Genomic DNA, 25,230 nt, shown 5'->3' on the forward strand with positions numbered 1-25,230 from the left:
TTAGATTCAGTATTACTCTGCCATTTTTTTCTAGGCAGATCTGGGGCAGTATCATGTTACATCTGTCTAACCTGCTTGTAAAGTGAGGGGCATAACTGTCTTCCCACCTCCATGACCATCAGTGACTTCAAATTTGCCTTCAGTTGCTTTCAATGAGCATGCATGTTTTATCACAGTTTAAAAATGAATGGTGACTTTTAAGGAAAGCTAGTAAGAACCTAGTGCTTGACTTCTTTCAGCACTGTTGATGTGTTCACTGAAACTGCTTATTCAGGACATTCATGTATACCATCATGGCAACCTGAAAAGACAGCAGCCCTGTGTGTGAAGGTGTTTTAATTTTGATTCCTACTTCCCTTTGGATGTACTCTAGCTCAAAGAACTGAACTGAATTCATTAGAAGAATCACCTCTCATTGAACCTTGGAGGGTATGTTCTATTCAGCATGAAGTTTTCTGTTAACTTGCTCTATAGTTTAAACTAGAAGCAGTTTCTAGTCACTAATCAACACATTAGTGTTCTCCAGCAAGGGGGAGACCACCACACCCAGCACTTCAGTTATCATTCATCTAAATGTGTCTGAAATGGATCCAGAGTGAGAGGTGTTGCTTTCTTTCCCTTTCGCCAGACACTCTGAGCTTCTTGTGTGTTACTGTAATGAGAGACACAGAGAGATGAGACCACAAACCAAAAGTTACACCCTTTGGATCTCAAGTTTTAGACAGATGTTGGCGCTTCTGGAAGACAGGATCTGCTGCCATGAGAGGGTGGGAATGGATGTTTGCACTCAAAGGCACGTTTTAAAACCACATCTGCAGACCACAATGCAAAGTAAAACTCCGAAAGTCATCTGTAAGAACATGCAGTAGATACAGGGCCTCACCTGCAATAAGGAGTTGGGGGCACTCAGAACAAAGCTAGAAGGTCCCCTGCCTCCATGGACAACACCACAAAGCAAGAAACCAAATCTCCAAGAGTCGTTTTCCCTGGACGTCATACCCTGGTAGCATTTCCACCCCATAAGAGGAAATCACTATGTCTCTGTAAGAAAAAAAATTAATTTCATTCCAGTTTTTAAGTGAGTCCAAACTAAAACAAAGATTTTATGACTCTCTTGGTCTGCCATGTGGATCTCCGCCTCTGACGAATGCCAAGAATCCCTGTGGCTGCTTTAGATGTTCAACCCTTTTATTAAGAATGGAAGAGTGCTGTGTCAGTAATCAGGCCCTGGAAAGGTGGCTGCAGCCACTGCTTGGGACAGTCGCCAGAAGAAGGCTTCTTGGCCTTGAAGCAGGCAGACTCAGGAACTTCGGTTTTTTTCAACTCTCATATGTAGATTCAAAATAATCATTTTCAATGTCAAAGTGAAATGGAGCTACAAATATGGATGACTGTACTGTGTAGCTCTGCTGATCGAGGGCTTGTATAGCAGGCAGAAAGCCCCAAGAGTCTATAAAATGAGCTGATGGTGCACACCCGTGATCCCAGGGCTCAGTGTGAAAGTTGATGATGATCAGGAGGATGATGGGTAGTCAAGGCCATTCTCTTCTACACAATGAGTTTGGAGCCAGCCTTGGCTGTATGAAACCTGGTTCTCAAAAACCGATAACAAATCATGTTGTGCTGAAAATGAAAGCACAAAACTAATAAAGTCCCATTGTCACTGACCACTGTTATCAAGTAGAGATGCATAAACTGGCATAAATGTTGAAGGATACAAACACCCATTTCCCATTGAACTAGAGTCACTTTTGGCGGAAGGAAAGGTGTGCTCTGTGTTAGGTGCCTGATCTTTAAATTAAGGAGGGGGTGGGTGACGAGAGAATTTTCTCTGGACTTGGAAGAGCCAAGGACTAAGACTGCTGGGATGATCTGGGGCAATATGGAGAAGAACGAGAAGTGAGATCGTGATTGGCTGTCAGGTAGCAGAAATACCAGGTATGGAGCCCTTCTCTGTCAAGAAATATATGTGTTGGGTCTGGTACAACTCCCAAAGCATACATTCATTGAAAATGGAAGCCTTGTTTGGTTAAAAGTAAGGAATCTTTGAGGGGAAAAAATATGTGTAACAATCTGATTAATACCGAATAAGGTCTGTGTCTGAGGCAACTGATTGGGTATTTCCCTGGAATGTGTGCCCCTGAGTACAGACCCTAACTCCACGTGCACAAAATGAAACAAAGCCATTCTGTCCGTTTTCAGGGACCGACTATATGGTGTGCTCATGTGAGACTCTGTGGGGAGGAGCATGAGACCCCTTGCACTGCCTTTTGAAATGCTGAATTGGCCTTAAACTATTTCAAAATGAAAAAGTTATAATTGGGGCTACTGTTCTTGCAAAAGACTCCGGTTCAGTTCCCAGCACCCATGTGGTAATTCACAACCATCTGTAATTCAGTTCCAGGGAATTTGGCATTCTCTTCTAGCCGTCATAGGCACTAGGTAAACACATGGTATACATACATGCAGGCAAAACATTCATTTTACATGTAAAAAATAAATAAAACATTTTAAAACCTTTAAAAATTAAAACGAAGAAAAAGAACAAGATGTATGATTATTGACAGGTGACTTGCTGAGCACATTGAGGTCAGCTGTGCCCTCCTGGCCTAGAAGAGGAAGACAGTCAGTGACCATCAGCCTGCACAGTCCTGTCACATGAGGGAGAAGCAGAGCCCATGCCCTTCTCCAGCTTGCTGCTCTCTCAGGGAAGAACTTCCTCCTTCTCCCATCAGCTCATGAGGTGGCTATGTTGAATCCGTGGAAACTGCTCTAGGAAAGCTGTCACTAACCCATAGAACAAGATAAAAAGCCCCAGTTGGGCTGATCTTGCAAAATGTACAAAAGGCAATTTAAATGGTTGTATGGGGTCCTGTGCCAATAACTGAGGTGATATAGCTACAAGCTCATTTAGAAACACTATTACGTAAATGTTACTTTTATGGGCTGAGGGTATATATAACTCAGTGGCAGTTTACATTCTTAGCATGCTCAGGAACCTGGATTGAAGCCTCTGGGCTGAAACAAAATTAATAGCATGACTTTTAAGGAGAGCAGGGCAAGGTAGCCTGTCCTGTGCAGATAAGCAGCCCATACCTTAATCCCTGTTACAGGGTATTTTGCTCCCTCAGAAACTCTTCTCTCCCTTGGTATGCAGAGCAAGAAAGGTACCGGAAGCCAAGGAACCTAGTGATGAGAAAGGTAAGGAATTCCAGTTCTCTCCTCAGTTCCAACCTCAGAGGAAATGCTGGCTCTGGCTCACGCTGATTTAAATCTCCTCGGAAGAGCACCAATGTTCCACTGAGGCAAGGAGCTTGTGGCTGCTTCATGAGATGCACACCAGGCTGTGGGCATGGGGCTGAGCCAAGATGATCTTCTGTTTAGCCACCCTGGAGTCACAGACAACTCCAGGAGAGAGTGAGGCTTATGTCTGTGAACCTGAGGGCACAGACCATGGAAGACTAAACTGCTACTATAGATCTGCATCCCTGACACAATAAACAGGCCAGAGCACCATCTCAGCCACACACCAGAGCAACAAGCTTGAGCAGGGCCAGCCAGGGCTAGAGGAAAGAGTTGAGTCTCTAGTATGTACCCAGCAAATGCAGGTCAGACTCATCCACTGTGTAAGGGCAGAGAATCTTCCAAATGTGAAAAGGATGAGGGCAGAGCAAGGGCTTCATAGGAACCAAAACTTAGTTACTTAATTATTCACTTGACTCCTAAAAACAAGTCATGACCTGGTCGGGCCTCCAAGATCTAGAGGGAGTTGCTTGGAAAACAATGAAAGATCTGCATGTAATAGAAGTCTCCCCGAGAAGAATCATTGATGGGAACTTAATTTTCCTTCTCAGAGATGTTTAGGCTCAACAGTGAGATAAACAAGATGGTCCAAGAATATTCCAATAGAGAAATCAAGAAAATGGAAGATGGTGAATTCTGGGCTCTAAATCTAAAGACACCTGAGGCCAATGATAGAACCAGGCCCTCCAAGGGAACTTGGGACATGGTGGCCAGGAGAAGATAAAACTAAAGGTAAATTCATAGTCATCATGTCATTTCAACATCCAGAAAGGGATGTCAAAACCTCAGTTCTGGAAGTCTCAGACAAATGACAAAAGTGGATTACTTAGGCTGGTGAGCACAGCCAGTAAAGGCACTCTTGGTGCAAGACCTAAGTTCCATGCCCCAAACACAAGGTCAAAGGACAAAGGAAAGAACAGATTCTACAAAGTTGTCATCTGAATGACAGGCATCATACACACACACACACACACACACACATATCACACAGAGAGAGAGAGAGAGACAGAGAGAGACTCTGGTGGGCTCACAGAGATAGGCCCTGCAGGAAACTTCTGTCCTTTTCTGGAACGCCTGTTAGATGAACAGCCCAGGGAAATGTGGTTGATGCCAGACAAACATTGGAAGGAAGAGGACATAAAATGCAGACAAGGTAGGGAAAGCAGACTTGATATGCAAACCACGGAGTTGACTCAGATGGTTCATGACGTGTCTCAGGCTCAGACCCGGGCACTGGCCAGTCCCCATTTCTTTGCTGATGCCAATGAAAACAAACCACATAGCTCCTGAATTTGCTTAACTTGGGCAAAATATCAGAATCAAAAACCATTTCAAGTTGAATCCAAGGACTAAGTAACAACATGGAGATGAAAAACTTACTAATTTCCTAGGACACTTGGGATTTTTATTGTGATTTTCAGTGTTGATTGTTTTTCTCCCAATCCCAGCCAGACACAAGACTACTATTAAAATTACTTCAAATTATTCAGGCAGGGAGATACTATCCTTTGAACAGCCTTGAGGATAGTTCTTTTATATATAAAAACATGATATACATTGTTTCAAAAAAGATATACATTGTTTCAATATACAGAATTTTTGAATCTCTGAAGACTTGCTGCACCCATGTTAATGATTGTCATTGCATGAGCCTTTGTTGGACTTCAGGCAAGTCATTTTATTCCTGGCCTAGAAAGTTCCTTCTCTTTTCTGTGTCTGGTGAGTTATCATATTATAGTGGGAGAACCTGGATGCCACTTCTTCAGAAAGACCTCCCCAGCCAGCCCACAAGACCCTGAATTATACATCTGTGTGTGCTCTTTTCAGTCACTTGAGCACTCCTTCAACTTGTCAGTATTTCCATTTCCCATTAGGTTGTAAACTCTAAGAAGACAGACACCCTTCTTGTCTGGTTCATGACTTTAGTCCTTAGCACAGAACAATGTGTAGAGAGAAACTGATGAAGACACTTGACTTTGTGGGTGAGGCCTAATGTTGACCTATCTTTAATGAATCTGAATGCTACTTATGTTTAAGGAACTCTTGGCAACTTGTTTAAAAATTGTGTTAATAATATTCTTGGGCTATCGAGGAAGCTCAACTGGAACCGGTGCTTGCTGCCAAACTTAATGATATGCCTTCAGTCCTCTGAGATCCACATGGTGGAGAAAGGGAACCAACGGCTGCAAGTTGTCCTCTGACCACCACTCATAGACATACACACACACACACACACACACACACACACAAATATACACATAGATAGATAGATAGATAGATAGATAGATAGATAGATAGATAAATTGTGAAAAATCTTTACAAATACTATCCATACATGGTCTTCTCTCTCCACCCCTTTGCCTCCAGGAAACTCACTGACAGAATTACAGCCTATTTCCAGAGCAGCACAGAAAGTGAACACGCTTCTGGTTGTGGTTTTGTTCTGGTTGCAGGTAATGAGTCCATCAGCCTCTCTCTGACTTTATCATTCATCATCTTCAAGCTGCCAAAGTGCTTTTACGAGCTTCTCAGTTGCATGTTCTATACTGAGCGGCATGTAAGAACTGTAAAGGCCCATTCTTAATGACAAGACTGGCCTATAGTTTCTCATGCTCTACTAATGGAGGAGGAGCTACATTTTCATTTTTCTGTTTTTCTTTTGCATATAGCCCTGAACCCTGCATGTTGGCAGTCAACACAGAACCAGAGCTTCATTATTTATAACTGCAGTCACTCTAAAAGCTGGCAAATGCTTCAGTGGTCATATTGTCTAATTCCCTCACATTGTGAAGTAGGTTACAGGTTAGAGAGGAAAGGAATCTCCCAGGACCTTGTCCCCAGGTCCTGTCAGATCTGGGCTTCCAGCTCAAGTGAGCTTGGGACCAAACCACTGTGGGTTTTTTGGCTTTGTTTGTTTGTTTGTTTGTTTTTGTTCACAGCCCTGGACAGCATCATACAGAGATCTGCTTGGCTTTGCCTCAGAGCACTATCATATGAGGCTGAATCTGTTTTAACAGCAGGCTAGACTAACTACCTTATGTTATGTTATATAGTAAGACAAATAAAGGACTCCCAAATCACACAGCATTGCTCTACCACCTACAAATGTTCCATTAATTGGCAAATATGATTGAGTCAAATGCCTTGAAAGAGATGTTTGACAGGTGAACAGATGACCTACTAGAGGCAGACGAATGCTGGGGATGCAGTTCGGTTGTTAGAATGCTTATCGGGTTTGCAGGAAGGATTGAGTTCTATGTCCAGAAAATATGAACCAGCTGCTGATCCCAGCTGCTGATCCCAATGCTGGGGAGGTGAGGCATAAGCAACAGTAGTTCAAGGTCATCCTTGGCTACATAGTGAGTTTGAGGCTAGCCTAGGATATTTGAGACCCTTAAAAAAAAAAGCAAAACCCTAAAGGGAGGTGGAGGGAAATTTAATTACAGAAGAGAATGAAATGATCAAAGCAGAGACTTTGTGATGTGACCACAAACCAAGAAGTATCTGAAGCCTTAGAATCCTGAAATAACAAGAAATGGATTCCTCATACTTGCAGAGATGGTGGTGACTGTAGAGCACTTAGATTTCATCTAAAGAAAATGATTGGAGATTCCTGTCCTCCCAGGCTCTGTGGGAGTAACAACACCATACTTCTATAAAACTCTCTGTGACAGAAAACTAATCGGCTAGGGATAGAAAAACTGGCCCCTGACTAAAACTGGCCTATTTCCTGTTTTTGTAAATAAAGATTTATTGGAACACAGCCATGCCCACTCCTATATGCAATACCCAATGCTGCCTTTACACAACACGGGTTGGTTGAGTAATGGTAGTGAGTCATTGCCACGGATACCATATGGCCAGCAAAGCTGAAACTATTTACAACCCTGGCCCTTTACAGAGAGAATATGCTGAGCCTACTCTAAGATGAGAATTAATTCCACCCCTTCTCACATTTGTTTATGACATTTCAGACTAAAAATAATGTGTGCTTATTAAAATTAAAACACTTTGGAATTCCACTGCCTACAAAGCAGATATCCCTATATCCATCATTAATATCTTGGTGTATATGCCCCATTATTTTCTCTACACATACGATAACATTTACTATTGCTGGTTTTATTAATCTATGCTTGTTAAGAATGTTGGTATTCATTAATTACACAGGACTGGTGGATGGCCTAGTGGGCAAAGTGCTTGCTGCACAAGTGTGAAGACCTGAATTCAGATCCCCAGGACCCATACAATAAACCAGATATGGTGGTATTTGTCTCAGATTCCAAAGATGGAGATTTGGAAACAGGTGGATCTTGGGCGTCACTGATGAGCCAGTGTAACCAAAACAGAGAGTTCCAATAAGAGACCCTGTCTTAGAGACACCAAAGTGACCTTTGACCTCCACACATGCAACACACCCACTCATACGTGTACACAGTTACACACACATACACACACACACACACACACACACACACACCAAGAATGTAGGCATTGATGAATTACAAAGGACTAAATACTTCAGCAGGAAATACAGTTGGGGCAAAGAAGTCAATAGGAAACTGACAGATCCTACAGTGCTACACATCCTGAGTCCAGCAGGATCAGGCACCACACAGGCTAAGTGGCTTCTTCCCAAGCATTGGTGTCCATTGGACCAGATGCCCTCTCCTGAGCATCCTAGAGCTTCTGTGGGTAACGTTTTCCAGAGCTATCATGTGCAGCATTCAAGCCTCTACAACAAGAGTAAATAAAAATGCTGCTCATAAACAACAGTGTAACCATGCCTTAACTTAAAACACAAGGACAATAATCTTTCAAAGTTAATACAACATTTTAAAAACCCTCTCGAAAAACCAACATACATACATACATACATACATACATAAATACAGTTTTCCAAATAAAAAAGTAAGGAATGGTTGTGGCAGATAATTTTGAGTATTATTGAAATCATAAACTAAAAGTTTAAATTATATTTTAATCTGATCTCCTGGATTGTTGAGCTGCTTGCTGTGTTTACTAATTTGGCATGCTCCCTTCCAGATTTGTATTTTGGTTTGTTTGTGCCTGTGTCTTTGCCATTTATACCAACTTGTATTTTCCTGGGCTAGAGAGATGGCTCAGGGGTTAAGGGGCACCTGCTGCTCTTGCAGGACCTGGGTTCCATTCCTAGCACCACACAGTACTCAGGTGAGTTGAAATAAGCACAATCTAAGAAGTTAAAAATCTTACCATGTTCTGGGAATGGGCAAGACTCAGGGTTCCTCCTTTGAATTTCCTTGCCAGCATGTGCCAAGGTTCCTCTTCTTTCCAGGGTAAGAGTTGGCAAAGAGAAGCTCTTTACAGAGAAAGGGGAGCCCCCCCCCCCCAACTCGGGGACATGCAGAAAAGGTGGAGAAATGAGAGACTGCCTTATCTTGTCTCACCTGGGATAATCAATGCTGTATTGGCATCGGGAATTGGAAACAAATTCTAGAAAAATCTCCCTCAAGTTTCCACAAGGTGATCCAATTAAGATATGACTGGCAGCCATGAAAAACTTTGGTGCTGCCAAACCACAGAGAAATTCTAGACACAAAAACACAAGAAATATCTTGCTGGATAACCAAATATTTTTTAAAAGGGCTGTATAGTATAGGCTAAAACTTTCAAGACATGGTTGACTATTTTTCTTGCCCTGAAGCCAAAGATAACCTAAAACAAGGGAAACACTCGCTATCCCACGAAAGCCAGACAAGCAAACAGAAATTTGCAATGAATCTTTCTTAGCCTCCACAAAAGCCAAGACGAAAATCCATCTTCAGCACATTGAAATGAAATCTCTTAGGTCAACTAACAAGACCTGCCCTGCAGGGGTGCTGACTGCAGACCAGACAAGCTTGCAGCTTCTGCAACCTGGGCCTCCATCTGCCTTTGTAAAGCACTTTGTGAAAGGGACTGCAGATGTTCAGGGTCTCTAAAAGCTGCCAGCTTCTAGAAGAATCAGCTCCTATAGGAACAGCTATTGGCCTGTCCATGGAGCCAGCATGAGGGATCCTTCGACTGGACAATTCTACATGGCAGGTCACAGCACCATGGTAGCCAGAAAAGAGGGAGTTGTGAAGTTCTAGACACAAGCTTCTTTCTCATTTTTGTCTGTCTGTCTGTCTGTCTGTCCATCTGTTTTGAGGCAGAGTATCATGTAGCTCAGACTGTCTTTGAATTCTTTATGTAGCCAAGGATGATCTTGAATATCCTGGTAATCCTCCTGCTAGGATTATAGGCATATGCTATCATGAGCAGGTTATACACTACTGGGGATCAAACCTAAGACCTTGTATTTGCCTGGCAAGCACTCCTCTAACTGATCTACATCCTCTTCCCTTTCCCCCCAAAGAACACCCACCTTAAATGAAGCCATTAAAAAATTAGTCTTTTTTAATCTTCATTAGAAAGATGGCTCAATGGTTAAAACCACTGGGTGCTATTCCAGAAGATCTATATTCAGTTGGAAGCACCTACATGGCATTATTCATTAATTTATAAAAGTTCTTTACATGTGACTGATCTAAGAATTGTTGTAAATATTTTCTCTCAATGTGTAGCTTGTTTATTTTTCTTGATTTTTTTAAGGGTCACAAGCTGAAATTTTCATGCTTTCTAGCTTATACACACCATTTAATGATTCGTTTTGTTTTTTTTTTCCTGTACCCTCTCCAACTCATTCTTGCCTTCCCAAAGCTCAGGGACATGTTCCCCAGGTGTCTTTCTGATAAGTTTTTATTTTTATGCATATCACACTGATTTGAATTTCATTTCATGTATAATGTGAAGTCGAGCTGAAACTTTATCCTCACACGTGGATTATGAATGTGTGACTGGCCCATTGACCTTGTACCCCTCACAGAAGAGATTTTCCTTTTCCTATCACATTGCTTTGACTCTCTTATATGAATTTACCTTGATATACTTATGTGAATTCTGATCTGGACATTCTATCCTGGACTATGGACACATATGACCTCATACCAATGTGGCATCCACCATTACAGACCTGAGCCTGGTGACTTTGGTTTTTTGGTTTGGTTTGGTTTGGTTTGGTTTGGTTTGGTTTGAGCATTATGTAGAATTCTTCCTCTTTCCCAGTTAAGCTTAAAGCTGTCTTACCTGTTTATGTGTGAAATTCCTTTCACACAAGGCAACAGGGCAAGTTTTACCATGAGAAACATGAGATAAACTTTGGGGTGACTCTCCTGTGACAAGAAGGAGGTGCCAGAACAGAGACTTACACAGACTGGCTTGTGCAGTGCCCCATTAACAACTTGAAGTCCTAAGGCCAGGGTAATGGGCTTTGGAGACAGGACCTTGGGAAGTAAGCTCAAGATGTCCCGAGGATAGTGGCTTTAAGGAAGAGACACCATCACCAGGCATGGTGACACACGCCTAAAATGCCAGCATTTGATTTGGCAACAAAAAAGATCAGGAGTCAACTACATAACAAGTCTGAGGGAAGCTGGGCTACTAGAGACCCTGTCTCTAAAATAAAATACAACTAAACTTATAAAAAGGGAGAGTGATATCAGAAAAGTTGTGTCTCTGTCTCTTCCCTCTCCCCCGACCCCAACCCCCTTCCTCACAGAAAGCCATCAGCAAGCCAATGTAAGAGCCCTCACGCAGCAGCAGAATCAAGCCCTTGACCTTGACCTTGCCAGCCTCCTTAGAACCACGAAGAATAGCTGCGTGGTTTAAGCCCCACGCCTAGTCCATCTGTGCTGTGGGCTGATGGCAGAACCCAGGCATGAAAAGGAAATTATCATGGACCTTAAAGATGACAATTTAATTTGATTCAGGGGCCGTTAGAACTTACCAGTGGCAGATTAATCACAAACATCTATCTCCATTCCTCCTCAAAATTCTACAAAACAGCAGCAAAGAAAAAGGATTAAAGTCATAAACCCTCAGAAGTTGGAAGTGGGGATTCATCCGTCACCTCCTGGAAGGTAGAAGCCAGGTGGACATGATGACTACCCTACACCTAGCAGAGACAGGCAATGCAGGGAGAACCTTCCTGAGCCTAGAAAGATATAAAACACAAGTAACAGCTCCCATACATATGTGGTGCTGATAGAACCCATGGGCCACTGGGTTTCTTTCCAACTATCACAGGGGAACAGACTCACCAAAGAAATAGAGTTTGCGCCATGGGTGGAAAGTTAATAAAGGACCCAATACATGGTCCTTGAGGGACTGGTGCAGGGTTCCCCAGTAATACTCCCACAATCTACAAGTCCCTCATGTCATTGTTAGTCGCCTGACAATACTTACATGCTGTTACTACTGTAGCACTGAGAATGATCAAGCTATTGCTATGACCTGTGAGTATGCAGAGCTGACTAAAGGGTCAATATATTATCAATTTAACAAGCAAGCAGGCAGTATTTTAAGATTATTAGTAAAATCTTTTACCTTACACATCCTTTCAAGGACCTTGGGAAGAACGAAAGTCACTGATAGTCCCCAAATAGAACCTTCAGAAATCACCAGTTCTAAAGAAGCCTTGGAAGATGTTCTACCCATAATGCAACTCCAGACAATCTAAGGAACAAGAAGATGTTTTAGAAACGAAAGTTATCAAAGCTATGCATAAGGCTTATGGGTGGGCTAGATAATAAACGTGAAACCGGGCAGTGGTGGTGCACGCCTGTAATCCCAGCACTTGGAGGCAGAGGCAGGCGATTTCTGAGCACGAGGCCAGCCTGGTCTACAGAGTGAGTTCCAGGACAGCCAGGGCTACACAGAGAAACCCTGTCCTGCAAAAACAACAAACAACAACAAAAAACAAAACAAAACAAAAACTTGAAGTAATCTTTGGGAAGGAGAAAGGATTCAAAAGGCAACCAGGAAAGGAAAACAGAGGGCTGGAGTCAAAGACATACAGACAAAGACCAGAAAAGACACTGGCCTGAAGTTCACAAGGAAATGCAGGAGATAACGTTCTCATTTCCATCTGCATGGTACTTTAAAGAGATGCATGTATAGACTGCTTTGATAACAACTGCACACTGGGGCTAGGGCTCAGCTGTAGGGAACTTGCCTAGCCATGCATAAAACCCTGGAGTTAATCCCCAGTATGCTGGAAAAAAAAATCAAACTTCTAAAAAAAAAAAGGAACAAAATGAAGTAGCTATTGGATTTTGTCTAGCTGTAAAGGCAGAGATATTGAGGTTTTCAGCCATCTGGGTGTCTAAGGACAGGATTGTTGAAGGATATAAACCAGGCCGACCTCGAACTCACAAAGACTAGCCTTCCAACTCACAAAGACCAGCCTTCCTCAGCTTTTCAGCTTCCAAGGACTGAGATCAAAAGTGTATACCGCCACACCCATTCTTATCAAATCTACACCCTCACTCACTGCTGCCCTTTATTCCTGTCCCAGTTATCAATTAACACATTTTCTGTTTCTAGAACCTGGTAAACAGAAATGACTGGGAAGCAGCAAAACTGTCAGACTTTTCTCCTGGCTTCTCATGTTGTACCCATACAACCCTCCTCACTAACACACACACACACACACACACACACACCAGATTGAATGCAGCAACAACCTGGACTGCTAGGCTTTGAATCACAGAAAATTTCATTTTTATTTTGAGAAGTTTTTGTTTGAACTCAGAGTCTATAGTCTAGATGTTCCCAGGAACTTGTCATCTTGGCCCCAGAGAATTTAAATGTAAAGGAGGCTAGTAAATGCTGGGAAAGACTCTACAGAGCTAAGCAGGGCACAGCCTCCACACAATACTGACTGGCAGCCAGGAATGGCCCAGGCCAGCAAATTTCAGCAGCAACTTGGGAGATCCAGACAAAGTCGAACGAATTTCCTGTGGTTGTAACAGAATACCTAAAACTGGTCATCTACAAAGAAAAGAGGTTTGCTTGGCTTATAGCTTTGGAGACTAGGGAAGCAATAACCTTCTCACAGATTTGGTGAGGGCTGCTCACAGCTTCAATTTGTGGCAGGAAAGAAATGGGTAAAAGATGAAAATAAAGGTGATTGGGATGGTTTTGAGAGAAAATTCCATAGTATTTAAATCCTAGAGAAAATGCAAGAAAGAACTTGGATGGGAGAATGGTAGGAAACCTTGTCTTCTTGACAAAGGTACATACCACTCAAACCTTGGTCTTAGAAGTAAAGTAAATCTCTCAGAGTGCTCAGAGAAGACAGAATGTCTCTTCCTCATGGACCTGCTCAAAACTTCACAACAGGCCCCCCAAGACAGAGTTTCCTTGTGGGAGATTCACGGAGACCAGCACTGAGGTCTGGCTCAACCCTCCTCTATACACACAAGTAGCATCTTAGTTTCTATCAAATGACATTAAATCAGGTGCTTTTCTCACGGATATTTTATACCATTGATCAAAGGCTGATGGTTCCCCAATACACACATGCCAGGTCTCACTATGCAGCCCTGTCTGGCCTGGAGCTCACAGAGATGCACCTGCCTCTGCTTCCCAAAGCTGGGATTAAAGGTGGATTCCATGACACCTAACTCCACCCCTGTTTTTTTGACAAATTCTTTAACTGAACCTGAAGCTCCAAGTCCTTCAGGCTGGCTGGGCCGTCCTCCTGACTCCACCTCCCCACAGCTTGGTTCTGAGGACCTGAACTCTGGTCACCATGCGTACACAGAAGACATCTTACTGAGCCGGCCCAGCAGCCTCTTCTTATCCTCTTTTGTGTTGCTGGTGTTTGGGAAGACCTCCCCACCTTCAGCCAACATCTCCCCTTTGCTGTCACTTTCGTAGTAAGTAGTTAATGGAAAGCAATCTGCAAATGCTGAGCTATCTCTCAGGTGAAACTCATTTTGTTCTGTGTTTCCAACCATCAGACCAATTCATTTCTTCCCTCTAATAGGCTCGCACATGAGTGTACCTCTATAGGACATGCAGAGCCAACCCCACCCGTAATATACAACCTAGTGATGCCTGGCAAGACTATTGTAAGACTATTGTCCCCCAGAAGGGAGAGCCTTTTCCTGTTTGAAGAAGTTACCAGTTTCTAATTAGCACCATGCTGGACTATGGATTCAATGTTTCCCTAAATTCTGACTTTTTACATAAAATTGGAAACCTGGGAGTTTTTAAATGTAAAATCTCAAAATATTTAAATGTCTGCTACCTACTTACCTTTTCTTCAAAATAGTTCAAAATTTAGGCACATATGCAATGCATATCAGGGGCTGGGGAAATGGTTCAGTGGATAAGAAACCAGGTGTGCAAGCATGAGGACCTGAGTTCGAATCCCAGTATCCATGTGTCGTTGAACATGGCCATGCACACCTACCTGTAGCCATGCCACTGGTGGGGAGGATAGAGACAGGAGAATCACTGGGGCTCTGGACTACCAACCTACCTCCAGGTTCAGTAAGAGACCCTGTCTCAGGAGCATAAAGCAGAGAGAGAGAGAGAGAGAGAGAGAGAGAGAGAGAGAGAGAGAGAGAGAGAGAGAGAGAGAATAATAGAATAAGATGCCTGATGTCCTCTTCTAGCTTCTGAACATATGTATACACACCACATATACAGTGCATGTGGGTCATGGAACTGGCCTACAGGCTTCCCGCTTAGCCCCATGTTTTTATCCTGAGTTCAACCTCCCTTTAAATGTCCTAATTCTCCTATAATTTTATTATTTCCTTCCCATTCTCTCAAGCTCCTGACTTGGTCCTTGGAAATTGAAACCAGGAGACGGATGGACAGAGCACAGTGTTTTTCCCACATACTGACTCTGAGCTTCATTACAGATTCAGAATATAATTGTGAGTTGAGAAGGTTCCCCCCCCCCATCTTCTTTCTTTAGTTCACTTCTGTTCTAAATCAGAACACAAAGAATAATGTTCCAAGGTCTCCCATGAGATGACAGAACCACCCAGTGGAAATCACGTATTGTTTATGAGCTAAAAAGCCTGAAGCATGAGTCTGACCAGAAAATTATGAGGCAAATACAACAGGCATTGACCTAAGAGGAACCAGGGCCCAAGAGCTGTCTCCTCACTTAACATGAGCATTATAGTGAATATTTCTTTCTTGACACTTTGTTTTTAAGATTTATTTATTTTATGTATATAAGTGTTTGTCTGCATATATGCCTGTGCACCATGTGCCCACCTGGTCAAATCTAATCTAAATATCATTTTCTTACTCCCATAATATTTGTGGCACCATCACTTGGGTGGACACACCTTGCCTGTCAGGTCAGTATTGTAGCATGCAGGTTTGCTACCTGGTAATAACCATTGATGGCTTTTCTCTTTCCATAGCTTGAATAGCGCCTTCCAGCACTATGGAAAGCTAGCCAGAAGGGAGGCCAGAAAAAGACATTGGATCTTCTGGAACTGGAGTTAAAGACAGTTATGAATACCATATGACTACTGGGAAAAGAACTCAGGTCTTCTGAAAGATAAGAACTACTGAACCATCCCCTCTAGCTCCCCTTGTTTCTGCTACTTCTAATGGTGGTACCTATCATTCTACAGTCTAAACCCTGGGGATAACACAGTTGCAGACCCTTTGCAAGGGCATCTTCATGCGCAACCACCTAGATTCAGGTCCTACACATCAGTTAGATCCAGTGTCACCTGGCAGCAGTTAGTTAATCCTCAGCCTGGAAGAAGCTACTATAACACCCTTCTCTTAAGTGAAGATAGCTTGCTACCTAATCCAGCACATCCTGAAGAAGAGAACATACCACTCATCCCCGCCTTGCTTTGACCAAGGTCTTTGTTACAGACATTTCACTAGGAATTGAATAGCAATGTTCACTATAGTATGGAAAGATGAAGGCCCTGGGTATGTTGAGCTAACTAGAAACCTTAACATCTTTCAGAGCCTTTTGCAGATAGCCAAGGGTTTAATTGGATCCCTTTTACTGCGATCAAATCCCAGAGCCAAACAACTTAAGACATTTGTTTTAGATCACAGTTTCAGAAGAATCAGGCCATGAGCTCTCAGCTCCAGTGTTCTGGGCCTATGGCAAGGCAGATCATCACATGGGAGGGCACACCACAGGAAAGCTGGATGCCTCAGTGAAGCCCAAACGAGGGAAGGAAGAGTCCGGAATAAATTGTACTCTTGAAGGGTAGGGTTCCAGCTACCTGCTTCCTTTTAAGTTTCCATCACCTCCCCACAACCTATTAAGTTACAAATCCCCTTTAAATGAGATCTCCATACCAAGCATGGGATATCTTCCTATGTTATTGGTCCTGGAAGCTCCATGTGACCATCCCTCTAACAACAGAGGGTATTGCCATTGCTTATGGCTGCCCTCCAGGACTAGATGACAAAACCCTATTGCTGAACACATGGCACACTTTGGTTGTATGACATAGAGAAATCAAGCTAGAATTGACTTCAGATCCGTCTCTGTGCTGGCTAGCTTTCATAATGTTGAAAGTTGAGGCCACTGTGAGAAAAAAAAGCCATCAATGCTATTATCCAGTGGCAAACTCTATATGCTAACTACTGTTCTGATGGGCAAGATTTGCCCACTGGTATAAATAGTGCCACAAAGGTTATGGGGGTAAGCAAACATTTTCAGATTTGATTTGTGTCCTGTTCCAGAGGAAGGAATTCATGCCCATTTACTGGTCAAAAGCTGGTGACTTAAAAGGTCTTAGGTCCTAGGAATGGAGAACCTACTACTGTTATCATGATAAATGGTGATTGTCAAATTCCTTTCTAAATATATTTATTTACCCATAGACTAGTACCACTCTCAATCTTGGCCAAAGAAGCTTCTCTCTGTAGTGGTGATCATTTAATTCAGGAACTCACAAGAGATCAAAATGCTGGCAGTAAGCAACTATGGAGTGGTCAGCCTTACATAAGACATTCATATTAACAAATGCGTGTACACACACACACACACACACACACACACACACACACACACGAAGGCTCAGGGAACACCAGAGAAGAGGGATTGATTGGAAGAAGCATCAGAGCAGGAAAATAGGGAAGAGAGCTGTGAAATCCCATCTTCAGGACATGACATAGCCATTGCTCTTACAAACTCACTGCAGCCAGCCCAATAGCAGACTGGGAAGATCAGTCAACAACCTAAGAGGCAGCACCAACCAAACTCAGTGGGTTATTTAAAAAGCAGAAACGTGGAGGGCAGAGCCAGAGAGAAAGGGAATACGTCAGCTGCCTAAGGGGCAGAGGGAGAGAGAGTCTGAGTGAGTATGATCAAGACATATTGTTTACGTGTGCAGAATTGTCAGAGTAAGTGAAAGATATTCTATTTATTTATAAGTCCTTTTTATATAAGTCCTATTTATAAGTGATTAATTAGTTCACTCATGAGGTCAGAGCTCTCATGATTCTATTACCTACCCAAAGAGCCCCTGCCTCTGAACACTCCTTCATTTGAGATCAAGCCTCAACATATGAACTTTGGTGAGACCATGTCTGAAGAAAAATGAGAAAAGGGGGCGGAGGAGGGGGAAGAAAGCAGGAAGAGAGATAGGCAATGAAGGCAGTTCCACGTTTAAGACAAAAGCAGAGGGACATTTACCTGCCCCGCCCCCATCCTGGTATTCCAGGGAGTGTTTGAAAAGAGTTCTTTGGGCAATCCCCAGCTCCCTTCTCAGGCAGTTAGGCTTTCTGGATGAACTTTTTATCCTCAGTTTGATGATGGACACCCTGTGGTTTGACCTCATGATTCATTCACCAGTTTAGGAAGGTAAGATCTTTATTTTCTGCTCTTTTGTCGAGAACAGAATTAACGTGGGAGGTTGGGAGAAAGCATTAACTTTAGCCCTGCTGCCTACCCCTCTGTCTGGAATGAATGGGACCAGAGACTCGTAGAGTGGTCCTGTCCAAGATTGGGAAACTGTGGCATGTCCTACCTCTGGATCTTCTTCCACACCCAATGCCTAGAAGGGAGAATCCAGTTAGCCCCACTTTTGGTAATGTGCCAATGCCTTGGCCAGGGAGAGTAGGGCACCTTGATTGACAGTCTAGCGCAAGGGTGAGCTAATTCCCTGGAATGCACGGAACAGCAATGAGGTAATTTCCTGGAAAGGAAATGGGGTGCTATTAGCATGAATGGGGAACTGCAAAGTCAACAACTGCTCACTCCAACTCCTCCCCTAGTCCATTTATGTGATTTTAACCTAAGACTTCTGGAGACAGATGCCTTTATTCAGAGGACTGACATCCATGGGAAGGCAGAAAAATACCCTTTCAGATCATGGAGAGAAAAGGCCTTAAAACAACCAGGCACTGGATCTTTACACTCCTGTTGCACTGAAAGAGAGGTAGAGAAGAAAGTCACCCAACCTGCACAAAGTTTAGTCTCCTGCCTGGGGGCATCTCTCCACCACCCTCTGGGGGCTTCTGGGAAGGCCCTAACTACCACTGGAGTCATTTCTTAAAGTGCACAGCCTCCAAATGTGGAGTGTGGGGAAGCAGGAAGTGCCTTTAGACTAACTCTTCCTGCTTCAGCAGGGGAGCAAGTGAGGCATCTAAGAAGGAATGAAGGAGGGAAAAGATCACCAGGAAAGAGATTTCAAAGGTGAAAATATTTTTCTGAAAGTATATCTGTGTGCAGTAAGTGTTGATATCTTGAATTAGAGCTGGGAATGGATTCTTTTTTTTTTTTTTTTTTAACAGGAAAAAGGAAATGCAGGGGTGTGGAGCAGCCAGCAGCAGAGGAAGTTCCCAGGTGACTTGTCATGGTGCAATTTATAGACCTGAGTCTCAGCAGGGCTGTAGTGGGCTGGAATGACTGTGATTTGTTGGTGGTGGAACCTGGCACTTGGCAGCAGGCCATGCTGACTTAGCCTCATGCATGTGTGCTGCCAGGAACCACAGTGCACAGCCCTGACTGGGCAGTTAAAGTAAGAGGAGCAAAGAGCAAATGTGCTCATCCTGAATGGAAATAGGAACAGAAGTCTAGAAGGAATGGTAAACGCCATCATGGGACAGTGAGGTAGCTCAGCAGGTAAAAACACCTGGGCCAAACCCTGCGACCTGAGTTTGATACCTGGAACCCACAAAGGGAAGGAGAGAGAACCAACTGACAAAAGTTATCTGCTGACCTCTGCACACATGCTGTGCCTCACACACATGCATGCACACACACAAATTAGTTAATGTAATTAAATTTTTTTAATAAATAAAAAAGATTCTGAGGAAGGGGAGCCAGACAATGAGGGGATTGTGGTCTCTCTGTTATTGGACTTGGCAGTAATTGAACTTTTCTTTTCACCCCCAAATCCACAGACACTGAAAGAGAGTCTGTCAAAAGAGAGTAGGGACCCTCTTAGCTCATGTCCTCTATACTGAGAAATGGATAGATGGACTTTAAAAGAACAGAAGCAAAATCACTCATCTCCCATTGCTGTCTCTGAACATTCCACCCCCACCTCCAGAGTAACAGAGACCAGGAACAGCCAAGGCCTCCAGCGAGAGCCAATTAGGCAGTAAGGCATGACCGTCAACACAGCATCCTGTAGGCCAGGACCACAGCAGTGTTTACAGAGCACAGCACCGACGCGGGAGCTAACAGCCCAAATGCATGGTCCATCTGCACAAGCTGGAAAAAGTAACCATTTCAACCCAAGCTAAACCACTGTGCCTCTAAACATTCTGCACAGACCCCTTCCAGAAACCCCACACATCTGTATACACATTTCAAGATAAATACACACACAGGCAGACTCCCCACAGAACCAGGGGAGGCCCCTCTGAAGCTCTGCGGGTAGACCCTGCCCACCTCACACAGGTTCCAGTTGTGGAATTTTCAGCAAGTAGAACCCCTCAGAGAATCATACCTGCCTTGTGGCTCCTCATGCCACACAAAAACAATTTTGAGGTCTACAGCACAAGCTTACTTCTTCCAAAGGCATCCATAAACTTCTGAACTCAGCTGAGAGGGAAAAGGCCTGACTTTACTTCAAGATCACTGGAAAGCCTTTTCTCCAAGACTTGGCACTCACTCTTAGCTTTACCAAGGTTTCCTTCTCCTGTGACCAAAAAAGACAAACACTGCTCATCCCCCAATTCATTTATTTGATTGTTAATTGAGACAGAATTTCATGTATTGCAGGTTGGGCTCATACACACAGTATAGGCGTCCTTGGCTTGAACTGCTGATCTTCTTGTCTCCACCTCCCAAGATCTGACATTGTAGGCATGCACCACCACATCCAGCTTTTCACAGTGTTAGATGTAAATGCCAGACTCTGTGCATAATAGGTGAGCACTCTACCAACTGAGCTGTAGCTCCAGCCCAAGGTCTCCACAGATACTCAGTCTGGCCTTGAATTCACCATGTAGCCCAGTTAGGCTCAAACTGTCCATCCTCCTGTTTCAGTTTGCTGAGTACTAGGGTTATAGGTGTTAAGTACCATGCTAGACTGATTATTAACTTTGTGAGCTTATTCTTGCATATTTTCCTCTTTAAATTATTAATGTATTGAGAGATAGATGATTGATTGACTGATAGATACGGAGATAGATAGATACAATCAGAGATGATTGATAGATACAGTGATAGATGATAGACTGATTGATACAGTGATAGAGAGAATGATCAATGATAGATAGATAGATAGATAGATAGATAGATAGATAGATAGATCTCATGTATGTGCACACACACCCATCACACTCACACTGTGGCATTCATGTAGATCAGATGACAGGTTTTTCAGGAGTCAGATCTCTCTTCCCTCTTGTCTTGAGTCAATGTTTCTCTTCTTTCTCCAACTGTGCTACCTAATCTAGACTGGCTGACTCATAAGCTGCCAACCTGTTGTCTCCATCTCCCATCTTGCTGTGGTTCTGTTGGAATTACAAGTGCCCACCATTGCATCTACCTTATTATGTAGGTGCTGGGACTTGTACAGCAAACACTTCCACCCACTGATCCACTCCAGCCCCACTCTTGTACACTTTTCAACTTCATTCTTGTAGCGTTGACTTCTACAGATCAAAGAGACAGAAAATGCAAGCCTGAACCACAGAACACTAGGAACAAATAGTCCATTGTGTCCTCATTGCACACCATGGCTCTAATACTGCAGTTGAGGGCAAGGGAAGGGAATGGGGAAGTCAAGCTAATTTGGTACAGAACTGACTTATAGAAGAGCTGCTCTGCTTTGGCCAACAGGGGAAGGGAGCAGAGAGTAATGGCCAGAGAAATTTCCAGTAGTCAGAAAAGACAGGTCATCATAAAGCTGATGAACTCCACTGTCGCACTGTTTTCCACTTAGGCCTTACAGGAGTAGCTACTGCATTCACAGGTTTAACGTTATGGTGATGGGTAGGCTAGCGACTATGCCAGCAGCTGGCCTTGGCCCCGGAGTATCAGCTTTTCCTAAGTAGAAGCTAGCAAGAAACGCCCCCACCCTACCCCCAGGCAGCTACCCACTTTTATCCACCTATCAAGGTATAGCACAGATATAGCACACCGATCACCTCCTGTCTAATCTACACCCACATAACAAATCCCATAACCTCCCTTCAGCCCAAGAACAGTGGTTTCCAACAGTTTTAGCTTATGTGACCCCTAAAAATGATTTGAAATTCGTGTGTGTCCTGAAGATGGATGACATTTATTTTTTAAAAAAATGACTTTAATTGTAAGTTTAAATGCTTGCTGTGGCTACCATAGGGACTTTGAAGTCAGCATGGCTATAGGAGATTCTGTTTCTGTCTCATAAAAAGAAACAGATTTTTCCAAACACAAGGACAGTTCTGAAACAAGCAGTACTAAAATATTCACATTTTAAAACAAATCCATTGTATTATTCATTTAAACACCGCTAGAAGAATTAAAGTGCCATAGTAATTCTATCTATACTACTATCCAGGCAGTTTAATGCATGTCCATGTGTGTTGGCATACATATATGTGTGTCTCTGTGTAGAGGCCATAGGAGGCCTCAGGTATCATCCTCAGAAACACTATCCATGTGGCTGGACAGATGATTCAGCAGTTAAGAAATTTTGCTGCTCTTGCAGAGGACAAAAAATTAAAAAAAAAAGAAAGAAAGAAAGAAAGAAAGAAAGAAAGAAAGAAAGAAAGAAAGAAAGAAAGAAAGAAAGAAAGAAAGAAAGAAAGAAAGAAAGAAAGAAAAAGAGAAACATCATCCATGTCTTTGAGGGATCTCTCATTGGCCTGAGTTCACTGACTAGGCTGAACCATGTGGCCAACAAATCTCAGGGTCACTCCTCTCTGCCTCCCAGCACTGACATTAAAAACTCCAGCATTTTAACATTTCTAGGGACCAAACTCTTCTCTTCCTTGTGTGTGCAAAATATGTGTTGTACCAACTGAGCTCCATCCCTCCCCAAACACACCCCTCTCCCATCCCTCCTTTTATGAGACAGAAACAGAATCTCCTGTTGTCATGCTGACTTCAAACACCCTATCTGGTAAGGACTGACTTTCAACTCCTGTCTCCAGGGTTCTGGGATTATAGCCATACACCACCATAAGTGGTGCTAAGGGTCCAGCCTGGGGCCGCATGCAGGATAAACCAACCTCTGCCAACAGAGCTCCACCACTACTGTTCTTTGAATTCACAAGATGTTTTTTATTGACTCGCTACTGGTCCATCTCCTCTTTGGGTTCCAGCTGATTTACGCTGTACGTTTTAGCAACAGATGTTTTTTTACTTTGAAGTTTTTTTTTTTTTAAACAAATGGTCATTGTTAACATTTTCTTCTTCTACAAAAAAAGTGTAAAAATTAGATTTGATATCTGTGTAAATTTGCAACTTTTAAGGAACTTTTTCTAGGTCGAGTGCAATAACCACCAGAATAGTATCAATCAAAAAGCATAAATATATCCTAAACTTTCATAAACAATTAAAAGGGTACTTTCTTCAATTAGACACTGCATTTGTAGATGAAAATTGTTTGTTACTAGGATAAGATATGATTCAAAATAAATTATATTCCTATTTTATATTTTGAAAGAGAAACTTCAAGAAAGCCTGTTCTCTCACCAATAAGAAAAAAAAAAGAAAGAAAAAAGAGAAAGAAAAGAAAAGAAAAAAGAAGAGTCTAACAGATGTCAGTATATTTGTTTGATGCAGAGTTTCAAGGTGGCCTGGACCTTCACCTGGAAGGCCAGGCTAGCTACCCCTCAAGCTCAAACACCCGCTCCTGGTTTTTCCATGGATTCTAAAGACTCTAAATTCAGGTCTTCATACTTGCAAGGACTTTACTGATCTGGGTCAGAAGTCTGTTCCTTCAAGCTTCAAGATCTGGATCACAGGTATAGTCCTTCCATTCCAGATGTAGTCAAGTTGACACCAGACTCTCTTCTTCCTCCTCCTCTTCTTTGTTTCTTTCATTTATTTCATCGTTCTCCTTTCTTACAAAGTGGTTTCTTTAAAAATGTTTGTTTATGGGGGCCTCTTGTGCTAATCAGAGGACAACCTATGTGAGTTAGTTCTTTGTTTCTACCACGTGGGTCATGCATATCAAACTCAGGTTGTTGGAGTTGGTGACAAATGCCTTTATTCACTGACCATTTTGACATCTCCTAGTCACCTTCTGCTGGGAGTTTAAAGCCCCTAACTTGATGATGTTTCCTTTGTTTGTTCCTTCAATGAGGCTCTGCTCCAGTTGTCTCCCTTAGATGTCACGAGTGCCCAACATGATGATGCCTCTCCGTGTCTCTACTGCTTTGGTCTATCCTCTATTTACTACTTATTACTTTGCTTGTTATATTCTTATTAAAAACACTGGTTCAAAACCAAGAATGTGCCTATTAGACATCCTTCTCCAGACTGCACAGAACACCACTCATAAACAGAAGGTTCACCGACACCAAAAGACAAAACTTAACCTTACTGCCCAAGTACATTCACCCTCCAGATTGAGACACAGCAGCCATCACTGAAGAGACCAGGGCACTGCCTATCATGACTCAGCTGGGTATTCTAAATTATCCATGTGGATACTTGATTGTCCATTACACAGAGGCTCTAAGGTGAAGGACAGGGCTTCGTTGCATTTACTCATTTTGTCAACTGACTTTTGACCAGTAAGTGTTTTTATAACAAATACATTCTGAGTGCTTAGTGCATGCTAGGATTCAGTGCTGGTATCACAGCTCAAAATTTTGCAAGACAAACAGGAAAGAATGAAAGAGGTTAGAAGGAGCCAAAGTAATCTCAAAGTCACAGAGTTCCCAGACAGATGTACACTCATTGACGGTGAACAGTTAGGCATCTCTTTTACCCTTCTAGCTTTTGTAGAATCTCAGGGTGCCTTTAGACCACAGCAATTGTCATTTGATAACCAAATAATTTTATTTAACTGCAGTAAATGAAAAAGTACTGGGGCATTTAGATTTCCTTCTGTTCTTCAGATATTTCAAAGTGTAAGTTTTGACAGTGTATTCATGTTTTGGTCTTTAAGAGTTACTAAAATATTATCAAGCTTAAATTTAAAACTTATCAGTCTCAAACTTCTAAATGTTGATCATACCTTATTTTCCTCCCTGTTTCTTCTTCAAATCTCAAAGTGCTCTGAAATAAGGCAGGGTAAATTAATAACAATGAGCTCATGTTTGCTCCGTACTTGCCTGCTTGCTTCCCAGAGAAACAAGCCAGGGTCCCCTGTAATGGGCCCAGCTAGCAGGAACCCTGTCTATGATTGTTAGATAGTTTCTCTGTAGCAGTAAACTGCAGCTCTCTCTTCACAAAGCCATTTCCAGGAGAGCAAAAAACATACTCTGAGTGTCTCCCCCTCTATTTTACAACCTCTCTTTTTTTAATATTTTTATTTTCTATATTCTTTGTTTACATTCCAAATGATTTCCCCTTTCCCGGATCCCCCCTCCCCATATGTCTCATAAACCTTCTTCTCTCCATCCCTTCTCCAATCACCTCCCTCCTTTTTCTCTGTCCTTATATTCCCTTCCCAT

The sequence above is a fragment of the Apodemus sylvaticus genome, chromosome 14 (genome assembly GCF_947179515.1).
Source record: "Apodemus sylvaticus chromosome 14, mApoSyl1.1, whole genome shotgun sequence".
Taxonomy (NCBI): Eukaryota; Metazoa; Chordata; class Mammalia; order Rodentia; family Muridae; genus Apodemus; species Apodemus sylvaticus.